Source organism: Equus caballus, chromosome 19 (genome assembly GCF_041296265.1).
Source record: "Equus caballus isolate H_3958 breed thoroughbred chromosome 19, TB-T2T, whole genome shotgun sequence".
NCBI classification, from domain to species: domain Eukaryota; kingdom Metazoa; phylum Chordata; class Mammalia; order Perissodactyla; family Equidae; genus Equus; species Equus caballus.
In genome coordinates, this window is record NC_091702.1 from 53,164,918 (window position 1) to 53,179,551 (window position 14,634).

Sequence of the window (14,634 nt, forward strand, 5' to 3'; positions counted from 1 at the left end):
AAGATAGGTTGCACCCGGTCAATGGAATAAGATCTTGTGCCTTTCTGGAAATGGATGAACTTTTGGATAATTTGAAATTGTATTGGCCATTTTGGGGAAACTATGACTTAGATAAATTCATCTTAAGGGGTACCCTCAAAAGAGAGGATTCCAATCTCTCATAGGCAATGAAATGCATTCTTTGATTGGTATGCAGTAACTTCTAAAAGACAAAATGATTCCAAAAACAGCTCTAAAAGGATTCTTACAGTAAGCAAAAAAAAATCTTTAGTAAAAGACTTTGGCCATCTGAGCAAATAACCTTAACTGAACCCATTTGCCAGAAACACAATTTGGATCCAACTATTCTTTCGAGTTTTGTACCTGAGACATGGCTAAAATTTTTAAAACAAAAGCTTTAAGATCTCTGTTTGTGTCTACCTGTATATGTTATGTAAATCTATGTATTTGTGTTATAGGTAAGTGATCTTTTTCTACCTCCAGATGGTATTGCCAAAGTTAATTTGTAAAAAAGCTCTATTTAATTGCCTTAAAGAAAAATAGGCATTTATGTAAATTAAGTAAACTAATCCAAATGTTTTCTAAGTTCACATGATCTGAGATAATCTTTGATAAATAAAAACTAATTTAAATGTATTGATTTAATAAAAGCAGGCATGCCTTCAAAATTTGTCAACAAGAAAAATAAGATGATGGTTTTAGCTATTTAATACCTAATCCAAGCGTAATTGCTAAAAGCAAGTAATTTAAATAAATGTAAATAAAATCAAAGTTCATACTAAGTTAAACAAAATAATGGATATTCACTGAATATCTAAATCATTTCCAAATAAGATAAACATTAAATGCTACACATAAGTTTATCTACTTTTGGCTTTTTAATTTTTACAGAGAAACAAAAGATATTTGGGTCTATTAATAAACACGTTATATGCCAAATTAAAAAAATTATGAGCAAAAATATACTTCTAAAATTTTTGAAATGTGTTTATAAGTTTGCTAATTTGCTACAGGATGCTAATATATAAATAATTCACAATAACTTGCTTGCTAGTTTCTGCTGGAAAGCAAAGATTACAAATAGTTAAAAAGGTTGGAAGAAGAGAGGAAAATACAAAATAAATCAAAGAGAAAATGTCAAAACACTTAGAGTAATAAGCATAAATTAACTCTGTGCAAACTGTGTGCACTGATGCTGAGAGAATGCAGGCAAAGCAACAAGGGCCCCTTTGGAAGATGAGAAGCAATGGAACTCTCATGAGAGCTTTCTCCTACCGTGGAAGGATTTACTGTAACTTCTTGTTTTCAAACTGTCGTCACAGACCATTGGTGAATTATAATTAACATTTACTTAAAGAGAAAACATACATATTGTCTATATTTGTCTATAGATAAGTGGATAATATGTATATTCAACTTTATAATTTACAGGTAGATTTATTATAGATTTATTATCTATGTATAAATAAAAGAGAATAATTTCATAAAGTGCAAAATAGTGTGCCAAATACACTGAAAACAGGAAATACATGTTAGTTTATTAAATTTTTACTTCAGTTTTATATGTATAGGTATATGCTGGCCATAGTACAAATTTTATTTCTTACTTCTTGGAACTTCTTACATGTTTGAATGATCCAACATGTTTGAAAGCCACTGCTCTTATGCCAAGTAAATTGAGGAACAAAGGGTCTATGTGGCCAGTTGAAAAAGCCAATACAAGAACAGCCACCCTTTTTGTCCTGCACACACACAGTGATAACTCCTCAAGGCCAGGCTATAATCACTCTTCAATAGGCTCATACTTTGTTTTGCCTTGTCTTTTCAGATTTACAGCTAAGCAGCAATCATTATTTTAAAGAACTTCCCCCATTTCTTATAACTACTTGTAAGGCTGGGAATTTTGGTGGTAGCTTCTCAGATATTTATAGCTCTGCCATCAATAGAAGTTGTTGTCCCATATTTCAAATCTTTATTCTGCCTGCTCAACTTAGAGCAACTCTTTTCAGCAATAACGTGGTGATCTTGTTACCCATGCCTGTTCCGTCATTCCCATTTTAGCAGAGCAATGTCAGGATGAACCTATAAACACAAGTGAATCTCATACTGTAATTTCGAAAAAGTGTTTGGTTTATTTTAACTATATTATGTAGAAGGAGTTTATATTAACTTAATGTAATGCATAGGCAATTACGCTATCCTCTATGAGTAAATCCGTAATTATTCTGTAACAATTGTCTTGCATCATTTCTTTTCTAGAAAGCTTTGTAAGTTTTTCAAATTGACAAAATGACTATATATGAAAAGTAGGTAAAGATAAGTGTTTTTGGTAAGAGAAGGTGTGAAGAATACAGACACATTTCTGTTAAAGAAAAAAAAGAAAGTAATTTTGTCCTAAAATAAAATGATTATTTCAGAATAAGGAAGAAATATGAAATGGATATAGAAAGTTGTAGAAGGTATGTGGAAAAGGAATCGTGAGAAAGGAATTTTATGTGTGGTCAAGCTGACCAAGATCAGAATAGATTTATTTAAGTTAAAAAGAAAAAGAAGAATTTTAATATCAAAAGCACACTGGTTCAAAATTAGAATTTGGTTTTCTCTCTGTTAAAATTTTCTTAAATTATTGTTCTGATCTTAATTAAAAAAAGAGTAATGGAAGGTTTTTCTTTACCTTTAATGTAATCTAAGAAACAAAGATTTTATGTCTTATGAAAATATTTCCTGTGCTCCACGTTGTCTTGTCAGATCTTTGATTACTTAGAAAAAATGAGTCTTTACAATATTAAATGAACTAAGGCCTTTTACAACTACGTAATTTTCTGTATTTGCCTTTAAAAATCTTTTAATTGTCTCTGGTTTAATGGATAACTAAGTATTGTCTCACAGTGACTTATGAGGCATTTTGACGAAATGTTTTAAACCTTTTGGTATTTTGGACAGGCTTCCCAAAAATCAAATTCTAAACGAAGTCTTGTTGACTTGAACTAACTTTGGGATTTTTCCAGAAGCTCCTAAAACATCTCAAAAGATTTGTTCTCCCTCCTTATGAAAGAGAGATATTAAACTAATTAGGATTATTTGATATATTACATTACATGGGAAGCATTGTCAACTAAAAAGTAATGCTAAGCCTTAAGTTGTGGCTGTATACGTATATGTTCTAAGTATTCTGGAAATAATATGAAATTCTTAAAAATTTTATATATCCTGATATATTATCAATCATAATTCCAATTATTATCTTAAAGTATTCTATGTCACAAAAATAACCAAATTCCCTTGTCAAATGTATCATAATGAATTCTCATCAGATCTTTACTAATAGGCATTTTTAAGTTTTTTGTCATTTATAGACAATTACTGTTTTACTCTGATGCTTTGGCAAGAAATTATGCCTGCAAAAGTGCTTTATCTTAAAAAAGATTCATAGAAAAGACTTTGACAAGTACTCTAGAATAAAGATTTTTGATAACTTTAAGATCATAACACTGAACTGAGTAAGAACTTCTAAAATTCTAATGGAAAACTGATTGCTTTAAAGTTTTATTTTCCCAGACTTAAAGGACCCCTCTTTTCCTCCTCTCCTTTAAGCTATGTATAACTGACAGCAATTTGGTAAAGAATATCTTTGTAACAAAAGTGGAAGCATTTATCTTTTTCTCCCTGCCTGATCTTTCCAAAATTCAGAAACTCTCAATGAGCATTCTTATTTTTCTGGCAACACAGTTATTTGCACAAGTTCAGTAAGAATCTGTTCTTCTTGTAGACAGGCCACTGCCTCCTCCATAGGTCAGATCCTACTGGAAAGGATCATTCCTACTGGAAAATCCCCTTCGAACTTCATAATGATGGGAGAACTCACTTCAAGGGTCAAATACTTCGACAGGTCCATGCTTTTTGGCTGGTTTTACAACATTTTCACTGTGCCTACCACCCTCAATACTTAAGGCTAATGGAACACACTAATGGCATCATTAAGACACAACTGGCAAAATTTTTAGAGACCCTTTAAATACCCTGGCCAAAAGCACTACAATTGTCCTTCTAAGTCTCAGATCTACATCTTTTGGGACCCATAAATTCTCCCCTTTTGAGATAATCACATGACACCCAATACACCTGGCTCCTGCTTCTTTTGATCCATGACTGATAAAAGGAGATATACTTCAATATCATAAAGGCCTAATTGCTTCTGTTGAAAGTATGCATGCTTTAGCAGAGCAATTTTTCATAGCTCACTCCCAGGAGACAAAGACCTTAAGCATCACTCTTACGGCCCAGAGAGTTCATCTATTGGAAAAGACACCTAAAGAAAGATTCTCTCCAACCTCCTTGGAAAGGACCCTATCAGATACTATTAACCAATCCTTCTGCCACCAAACTCCAAGGAATAGACTCTCGGAGTCACATGTCACATCTAAAGAAAGCACCAAACCCTGACTGGGCCTGCACACCAACTGGTGACCTAAAAATAAAGATTTCCAGGAATTGAAGCAATAACAGCTGAATGGGACAGCTTTCCCAAGATGACCAGACCAGGCCTATGTACTTTCTTTCTCTCTCTCTTTCTCACTTTTTCTTCTCCTTCTCTTGTCTGGAAAGACAATACTCTTATCCGCATTTCCCAATCTATTACAAAGGAGGGAAAACCTCTCTGACTGTTATGTCTGTCACCAAAAACTCCAACTTGTTCACAATGTCAGAGCCCCCTTGCTCTTGCCTGTAACAATTTTTTAGTCCCAAATGCCACTGTCAATTATACCCACAAGCCTATGGGTGTTACCTATTGGGTTAGGTTGTTATAGCCAGGTGCTTCCATACCATGCTTTGACCTTTCTCCAACCATAACCATGCTAGTTCAACTAAACACTTCCACCCTTGCCAATCATATAAGCTTTGCTTCCCCACGTTCTTGTCCTTATTTAAATTCAGTCTGTTCCCTGGCACACAAGGAAAATACAAATGGGCTAACTCCTCTTTGTAAGGCCTTTAGAAAGACCCCTTTAGGATGGGATGACCTCTCACAGAATGTCACCCCAACTCCTCTGATCCCTGGCTTGAAAAGGTCAATCGGGAAATTCTAGCTAAGGAAGCTATCGCTAACCAGGACTTAGCTGGAATCCTCTGAGCTCCACCTGGTTTTAATTTTGTCTGTGGTGGATGGCATTTCCTATGGACACATAAATACTTAGATAGCTGGAGAATGGAGGTCAATGCTTATTGGGATGTTTAACTCTCCCTGTTCATAATTACTTTTACGTTTCCTATCTGTTACCTGTCAAATCTCTGCAGAAGTCATACACTCAATAGGGTGATGCTGGCTCAGTGCTTCAAGATGCTCTCCAACACTTAAAACTTTGGTAAGATAAAGGCTTTAGATGGAAAGTGCCTGAAAGTTCTCCCTCTTGCCTTCCTTACTACTCAAATGTTGCCTCAATGGTTTCTAATCACTATGCACTTTCCCTCTGAGACAGGACAACCAGGAAAGGTCCTTCCTGGCACCAAGGGACAAAAACCACTAACTACGGACAACCTAACTCTTGATCAGTGATGCTTTCAAAGAAAGACCTTAATCAAAAGAGGAAAATGAGAAGATAAATAAAGGAAAACCTCATTTAAAATGGAGTCAGGAAGTCCTGAAGGGGGAGCTCTCATGCATGTACCACTTGTTGCAGCCTGCATAACCAGTAGGAAGAAAGAAGATAACAAGTTTAGAATTCTTTCTATAAAATTCTCTCAGTCTCAGCTTCTCATCTGTGATGACAAAAACGTTTCTTTTCTTCCAGTACAAGGGAAGACATTTTTCACATAGGAATTTCACTTCCTGCTTTAACAAAAAGAAGGAAGATCCTTTCCTGCCCCAGGAACAGTGCGCTAACCAACAGTTACGGCCAATATGAAATCACCATAATCTCGGTCTCTTGTTCTTTGCCAATCTTTTATTCAAAACAACCCTCCCCAATTTCCTCCTGAAACCTAATAAAAGTTGATCTTCCCTTTGTCTCTTCAGACTTGCTTATGGTTCACCATAGTTTGCTTGTCCTAAATTGCAATTCCTCTACTTCTGAGTAAACTAATTATTTTTTTGAGCTTGACTCAGTTTACCACTTTATTTAGGTTGACACACATTTTGATGTTTGATTCAATTTTACTTCACCATGAAAGAGAGACTGTTTTTTCTTTTAAGATTCTTTTATTGGTTATTATCTGCTCAAGTTAATGGTGAGCACACGTATAGAAAAGTAGTACCTGTCTTTGAGTAAATGGCAAAAATATCAAGTGATGTGTATTTCATATATGGTCGTGTGTGAGGAAGGGTGTTAAGTTGTTTAACATATCCTTCAAAGACCATCTTAAAAGTCACTTCTTCCATTGAAAGATTTCCCTGATTTCTTGCCTGCCAGTCCTCAAAATGTAAATAATATTTCTTTTCTGATCTCCCATAGCACTTTATTTATTCCATCAAGACTCTTCTCATTTTGGGTAGTAATACGGTTTTTTTAATGTATATGTCTAATTAGTGCCCTTCTTAGAATCTAAGCCCCCTGAGAGCATGATCTGATTTGATTAACTTTTGGATTCAGTATAGTAATGAGTTCAGTGTATTACAAATATTCCCAAATTCCTAGGAGTTAGAAATTCTTTCTTCTGTATTCCCATGTTGTACATACCACATATGTATACAGCACAGTAATTTATTCTCTTACTTCTCGCCCAATACACAGTGAACTCTGGAGAAAAATGCCAAATCTTCTCTATCTTTAGTTCCTAAGTTTCTGGCAATTTTAAATGCTCACAAATATATCTAATATGAAGAATATGCGCTTAATATTTGTTGAATGAATGAATGAGTAAATGGCATAGTGAAAAGAGCTAGACAGCTTGAGTTTGAACACAAGTTCTGCCACTTGTGAAGGATAAAACATTCAAGGTGTTGTGTCCTCATTTGTAACGTAGAAGAATTCACTTACTACTAGTTTGGCCTCTTTTGATGCACTTTTCAAGCTTTAGAGATTGTCAACTATTTAGGATCTGTGAAGGCAATAGGTTAGGGTACTGACAGAAATTCCTTATAAAATCCTTCTCTAAGTAATCATCACATTTATTTTCATTTTCTATCAGTCATGCCTTCTTCATCCCCCCTGTATGTTTCTTACCACATCATTCTCATTGTAACCTTTTTCTCAGTTCTGCTAATTGCTAAATCAAGAAAACATTTCTTTTCACCCTTGCTATAATTATGGAATTCTTCCTATATCTTTTGGGATGTTTGTATATCTGTGTGTGTTGAGGGGTGGGGGTTGGTGGTCGAGGTCTGTGTGTGTGTAATGTAAATATAAAGACTGAAGAGTTCCTTATACATAGAAGCATTCTAACCCCAGATTCTAACATCAGGAGAACTGGATATGAATAACCACCATCTTAAAAAGGGGCAGTAACATCCAGGGCCTGACCTCATCACTAGCATTTGAATCAGAACATTTTACACTGCTTTCCTAATGCTTTCCATTATAACTCTAACAACTCTCATGCTAATACATTGAATAATAGCTTTAAAAACTTGTTGACAAGATGAGTTTTAAGTAGTACTTGGAGAGGCCATTGCCCGTTGGAAAAGTTATGGGATTAACTATTTAAACACTTTTGTTAAACTTCATTGAATTTTCTCATGTGCAGTCGATTACTCCACATGAAATCCAGGCACGACATCACTTTTTGGCTAAAATTTATACATAAATTCTAAAATATTCTGGTCTCTGGAGTCAATAGGAATTTTTACACTTTACTAGACTTCAAATTTGACACCTGATGCAATCATTTTGTCGATTCTGAGACCCTCATATGTATATTCCTCAAAAGATAGATCTAATCGTATTTATGAGGCCAAGGCCTTGCACACTTTTTTCACCAGGATCAATTTATTTTGCCTAGGGTCTGCCAAAGTCCCTCTAATCAAAGCCAGGTATCTGTAAGCTTCCTTGTAAAATCTAGTTTTAGCAAGAAGCTAAGTCAGTTTAGCAAGAAACCACCCCCCACATCTGATTAACCTCAATATATGATCAGGTCCTTCATCCTCCACCATCCCCCGGTGATGACTGATAACTGTGGCCCATCTTCAGCAAGAACGCTGTTACGTCGGTTTACCCAAAACCTCCCCTTACCCCCAACGTTTCCTTTCAGTAATTTTCCACCGACGACACACACCCCGCCCCCCACAGCCCCCTCGCGCCCCGCCCCCGCCCGCCCCCTTGCTCCTTGGCTAAAATTCCCACTTGCCCAGTCTCTCACCCACCGCAAAATTCTGTCGCTGGGGTCCTATCCATGCCTATCTGATGGTCCTGAATAAAGTCGCCTTACAATTTTTAACAAGTATCACCAATAATTTTTTCTTTAATGTATGATGTTTGTCCCAAAGAAGACTAAAATAAAATTCAGAGGACTTAACGCAAGTCTATTGCAAATTATACAAAAAATGCACGTCCTTAAAAGATACTGTTTTCAAATTGCAAATACAGTTTATTCTGCGTATGCAGGGTCTTTTTGATAAAGTCCCTTATTTTGTGATAAACTATTGCTATCTGAGCTCCCTAAAAAGTGCAACATTTTATTTTCGCAGAATTTTTTTTTCTTTGCACAGTGAAAGGGGAAATTTTTTTTCCATCTTAGCCCTTTTTAGGAATCCTTTTTAGGAATCTTCCCTGAGTTTCCTGCTGGCCTTGAGCCTCTTTTTTTTCCCCCTAACGCCTGAGTACTGGACCAACACTTGGTAAGAATCTGGCTCTGGGGAGTGCTCTGTTGAGTGACAAATGGATGAGAATGAAGGTTTTATTGAAGCATCTGAACCGCATTCAATTTTCCGTGTTGCTTTATTTGTTCCCTCTAGCCCTCAGGATATTGAATTTTGTGGGCTCCGGTTGGGTCGCTGGTACTTCAGGCGTTTAGTAATAAGAAACATAATCTGCTTTTCCCGTTAGGATAATATCCTCATTTATATTAAGGGCGGCTTACCCTGAACTGTTTTACATAGTATTTTTCGAAACCTCTTGAAGGAACAAATTTTCCCTTCGAGCTCTGGCATTGCTTCAGCGGCCTCTGGTGACCTCCTGGCTTGGCAACCTGCGCCCTGCCCCGCAGGCAGCAAGCCTGACCCAGAGTGGCCTTGCGCGCCGCCGCCTCGCCAGACCCTCTCTCCCTCCCACCGCCCTGGACCAGCTTCCATCCTGCAGCCTCAGCCGTCTGCGACAGCGACACCCCCTCCTCCCTCCCGTGGCTCCCCCCGCAAACGGGCCGCGCCAGACAGCGGGTAACCGCCGCCTCCGCTGGGGCATCCCGGCTCCATAGGCCCAGCGCGCTCCAGACATCTGCCTCTCACTGGCCACCGTCGCTGCCCCTCACCCCGCGGCCCCCTCAGCAATTGGCCCCAGGCCGTCCTCCGTCATCCTCGGCCTCGTCTCAAGTCCCGCCTCCGTCGCCGGGTCATTTAAGTTTATCACAAATAAATAAATAAAGGAGGAAATAGAAATGCGTAGAAAGTAAAAGCAGTCAGGAGGGGGCGGGGGCGTGGAGGAAAAAAGGCAGGAGGGGGGAGGAGTAGACAACCAAACCTGATTGTGTCTGTGTTGGCCAATCACGGCTCACTCCAGTCCGGTCTGACGGGCTCTCTCAACCAATAGCCTTCCACCTCTCGGATCACTGAACAACGAGATACGACTGACCTTTCCAGAGTGGGCAAAGGTGCGGCAGAGTGGGGGGGAGTGGGAAGAATGTTGGCCAATCGCCTGTTAGCACTTCTCTGAGCGAAGTTTCCGTGCCCCAATGGGTGTTTGAGATAGCGGATTGGGCCTCTTCTAGCCCAATCGAAGGTGGTAGAGATGAGGGAAGAGGCAGATGGGGGCGGGGACCGGGGAGGGGAGGAGGAAGAGTGCATTTTGTTTATGGGTGGCAACCTCACGAGGGGCGTCCCATTCTGATTGGCTCCGTGAAGCCAGGAGTGGCATGAGAGCAACCCAATAGTGAGGAAAGATAGAGGGTTCGCCGCGTGAGGCGCCCAATGTGGGCCTTGTGCCGAAGAAGTAGGGGCGGGGGGAAGTTTAGGAGTTGAGGAAAGAAGATTAAAGAGCGCGAGGAGGTAACGCCAAAAACTCTAATTTGTTGTGGGGCGGGTGGGAGGGGTGTGTGCGTGCCGAGGGGGGCGAGGCGTCTGCGAGGCGCTTGGAGTGGGGGGCGGCGGGACAGGGAAGGAGGGGCGCGGGGTGGGGTTGGGGGAGCGAGTTAGAGCCGCGAGCCCGCGGGCCGCCGGCCGGCCGAGCGCGCGCGCCCCCGCGCCCCGCCCCGCGCGCGCCCCCTCCCCCGGGCGCCCCTGCTCGTGCCCGGCGGCGGCGGCGGCCTCGTCCGACCCCGCGGGGAGGAGGGAGCGCGGGAGGGTCCCCGTCCCCGGAGCGGGCGGGGCGTCCCGCAGCTGGAAACGTGTCTTCTGCCTTCTTCTCTCTACTCCCTGCGCCTGGAGCTGCCGCTTCCAAGAAGAGGAGCTGAGGGGGACTAGCCGGGGCTCAGGAGCTGCTAGAGGCGCCCGCTTGTCTTCCGCCCCCTCCCTCTCGCCCTCCCCCGCTTGCGGTGGCTCTCGCGGGCTCGAGCGTCTTCAGAGGACGGGGGGGCGGGAGGTGTCCGGGCCCCAGAGCCGCTGGACGCCCCTCCGGACGCCGGAGCTCCTGGCCTCCGCCTGCTTCGCTGCTACGACTAGACAGGAGGGGGCTTGGGAAGGGAAGACACATCTTTCCTTCTTTCTCTCCTCCTTGGGGCTCCTTTTGGAAACATTAAAAAATGTTTACGGTTTTCGATAGCTGAGATAAAACGGTTGGAAGCTTTTGAAAGTTTAAAAGAAATGCACTCGCTCTTACATCGTTTAATGCGTTACTGTCTGTTGGGCTTCTGGACCTCTCCCACCACCCACCTCACGCCCCCTTCCTCCCCGAAGCTGTTAGCCTTTTTAAGGATGCTGAAGAGGCAGGAGGCAGAGATTTTCCAAAAGTTCTATTGATAAACACACTTGCACAAACATATGTTAAGCACACACATAAACTATAAACATTAGCTAAAAACACAATATGGCGTACAGCTACGCTACCTAGCGGGGTAATCCGCTGATCTCTTAACACTGAGCCCAGTTAAATGGGGTCAGTGGCAGGATGACAGTTCTCCAACGAAAATCTGAATGAAACAGGAAGTAATTTGGTAGCCTGTGGGTTAAGTACTGTCCTCAGAATCAGCACTGGCCCAAGCTAAATTGAGCGTGTTAACTTTCTAGACGTGGAAATTGTCTTCCCTACTTCTTACCGATAAAAATACCAAAATGTGGCTAAAGTCGAGGGTCTTCTCACTGTGGTCATATGTAAGTTTCAGCTAGTAAAATTAGCAGAGGCCACTCATTCACCCAGTGTTTTCAAATGAACTCAGAATATTCTACTTACTATCGTTACTTGTTGCTATTGAAAAGTTTTAAAGTATAAATTATAACGCCCGTTTTGTAAGTATATTCTAGCACTGTAAACACCAAATTTAAATGATAAGCAGCTATCATTAACGAATTGCATAAACAGTTTACTCTCCTACCCGTTGCTCTTAATCCCAAGTACCCTTTGCTATCACATGGGAATAGTTAGGACAGGCCCTTACTCCGCCCCTCCCCACACGTGTAAGTATGACCAGTCCACGTTTGGCTACTTTCTGCATTTCTGCTTTACAACTAGGTGTTTCTGTAGTTCTAGGAAAAGAACCCAAAAAACGTTCAAAATCAAAAACTGATTTTTCATGCCTTTGTTTGCTCTTTGTCATTTGTAATCAGAATGTATCACAGTTGACGCACACAGAGCGTGTGGTGACACCACTGTGCCCTCTGGGAATAGTCTTCTCTCAAGATAGCTTTTAGAATTGTCCTTGAAGAATTGCTGATGTTACTCATTGTTCAGTGCTCAAGGTTTCATTCCTAAGATTGGGGTTGTGATTTCCATTGAGCTCAACTTTGGAGGACTCTAGGCTTGAGAATATGGTGCTCAAACAGGTGAGAAGATGGAGGAAAGTGAGTCTTCTAGATCTCTATTAGCTGCTCAGTGAGTCCAGCAGTTGGGTATTCTGGGATTTGTGGTTTCAGATCTCACAGACCAGTGGAATACAGGCCTTTTGCATATGAAGATCGAGTGATAAGTTAACTGGCTACCAGCCTCCAAAGCAAAACACCCTTTCATGGTAAGGTCCTGATTTTAACAGACTAGACAAAGAAATTTGACTAAAAACTGTCAAATTTTACCCATTTCCAGGAAGAAGTCTTTGTTCTTATGTGTCTAGTCCAGTTAAGATGCCAGTATTTTAAGATTACAGTCATGCAGCATAAAGACCTTTTGGTCAACAACAGACCAAATATGCAACAGAGCTCTGGTAAGATTAGTACCATATAGCCTAGGTGTGTAGGCTGTGCCGTCTAGATTTGTGTAAGTACAGTCTGTGATGTTTGCACAAGGACAAAATCACCTAAGGACACATTTCTCAGGACATATCCCTGTCATTAAGTGGCACATGACTGTACTACTACACCAAGAAAATACAGGTATAGTTCATGTGTACACTGACTAGCTACTGAAGGGCGATATGAGTTTAAGTGGAATACTAGAGGAAAGGAAAACTTCCACGTGAGGGTTATAATCAAAGAGGGGAGTTTAGAACTACTGGTCCATGTGATGCCAGTTTCCTGTGTAGTCAAGTCAGAAAGTTTTTGAGACCCACAAATATCCAACTGCTCTTGCTGTCAAATTAATACAAATTTGGCTACTTGGTATAGGAACAAAATCTAAGGAAAAAGCCATTTTAAATGAATTATTTTTATCTCAGTAGTGAAAGTCTTCAGAAGACTTTCTAATCAAATTGGACTTTCCAAAAAAAGCCTAGACTGAATAATTACATCATTTTAGAAGAGTAATAAAAGATAACAACCAAGTGCCTGTAAAGGATCTAAAATTTATAAATGAATTACATATTATTCCAAGTAATTTAGAATGAGTGGTAAGGAGAGACTTCCGTAAAACATTTGGAATAGAGAAGTGGGACTTGATGGGCTCTGCCTTATTCTCTGAAATAATCGTGTTTTTCTGAAATGGATGTTGAAATGCATTAAATTGTTCTGGACACTTGGGATGTAACAGTGAACAAGAGAGAAAATTCCCTGCCCTTGTGGAGTTTACATTCTAATGTCACAATGTCACATATACTTTGTGTACTTCAGATTGCTAGGAGAAGAAATCTTTGGATGAAACTTTAAAACTTAGCAGTTTTCTCATTTTAGGGAATACGATTTGAAAGAACTTGCAAAAGTTTGAGGGGTAGGGAGATATTTATCAATTGTCAATGATTAGAAAGGAAGAGCTTATTTTGTTTCTTATTTGTACCCTTCTTTATTGTCGTGAAACGTTCCCCATATATTTCCGTAGGTCTTTTTAACAGACAGGGGTTTTATTTTTTCATAATTTTAAGCATGCTTTTGAAATAAATAAAATGTTACCTTATATTAAAAAAAATCTGTGTCTTGAAATTTACTGTAAAATTCCTATAGAGCTTTTGTCTTGTTAGCAAACTGAGGTAAAACATAAGCTAGAATATCTTAATTTTTTTTAGTTAGAATTTGTTTTAGGAATATGTCTGAAAACTCAGGTTCCTAAATCTTTTTCCGTTGTGATTTTATCAAGAGAAGATGGAACTTTGTTGCAATTAATTTATAGGTGACATTAAAGATAGAAAAAGCCCTGCAAAAAATGCTTTGTTATTTAAACCTTTCTTTCAAACTACAAAAGCATTTGATTGGCACTTCTCTGTTTTAATAGACCATTTGTAATGCAAGAGGAACGTTACAGAAGATTTTAGCATTACTTTAAGTCTAATCATTTAGTCTGTAGGTGTAAAAATCCTATGTTTCTAACAGAAGGGAACTTGGTGCCTGGTTAAGGGAGTATATTATTTAATGCTGAGTTTGTTGCTTCAAGTAATGGGTGTCTCACCTTTCCAAAACCTAGTTCACAGTTCTCAAATAACAAGTTCTGATTTTCGTTATTTTTCTCCTTCACGGTGAGTCTTATTTTGTTAGGCAGATCCAAGTTCAGTTCTTAAGTAGCATAACTTTTTACACGCAGTCCTCCCACGACCAGTGTTCCCATTCCCTGCTGGGAAGGGCTTGTATTTCTATACGCACATTAGATCTCTCTAATGCTACTTTGTAGCATAACATCTCTTCCAGAAATGGTACATATTAATGTCCTTTAGGGAACATTGAGGTTGCTTCTGGCTATTTGTATACAGACCTGCCAGAATCTGAGAGCTATAAATAGGAAGATTTGGGAAGAAAAGCAGAGACTATAACTAATGGAATATACTGTTTTAACTGAAATCTTTTTTAAAGAGCAAAGTGGAAGAATGGTCAATAGAATGCTAAACACTAAGAACTTTTCCTAATTCTGTTAAGATGGTTGATCAATGTGTGTTTATGTGCGTGTGAGTATATGTTTATATATGAGCAGTTTTTGAATAAAGACATATTTCAGTACTGGATAAATAATTCCACTCCTGCCTTGTGGTCCTTGACATGGAAGG

At 39.6% G+C, this 14,634-nt stretch overlaps 1 protein-coding gene and 1 long non-coding RNA gene across 16 annotated transcripts in view; one reads left to right on the forward strand and one right to left on the reverse strand.

Annotated features, from left to right (window-relative positions):
- Positions 1 to 10,332, reverse strand: part of LOC138919256 (uncharacterized) — a 163,032-nt gene extending 152,700 nt beyond the window's left edge. The window contains exon 1 of the long non-coding RNA XR_011429276.1: positions 9,609 to 10,332. This is a non-coding gene — a long non-coding RNA (uncharacterized lncRNA). The remainder of the gene's footprint in view (positions 1 to 9,608) is intronic.
- Positions 9,991 to 14,634, forward strand: part of ZBTB20 (zinc finger and BTB domain containing 20) — a 746,634-nt gene continuing 741,990 nt past the window's right edge. For 4 of the 15 annotated variants that reach the window (XM_070243773.1, XM_070243799.1, XM_070243783.1 and 1 more), the window contains exon 1: positions 9,991 to 10,132. The gene's annotated coding sequence lies outside the window, so the exon portion shown is untranslated. The remainder of the gene's footprint in view (positions 10,133 to 14,634) is intronic. The other 11 variants (XM_070243771.1, XM_070243797.1, XM_070243776.1 and 8 more) reach the window with 4 other exon arrangements.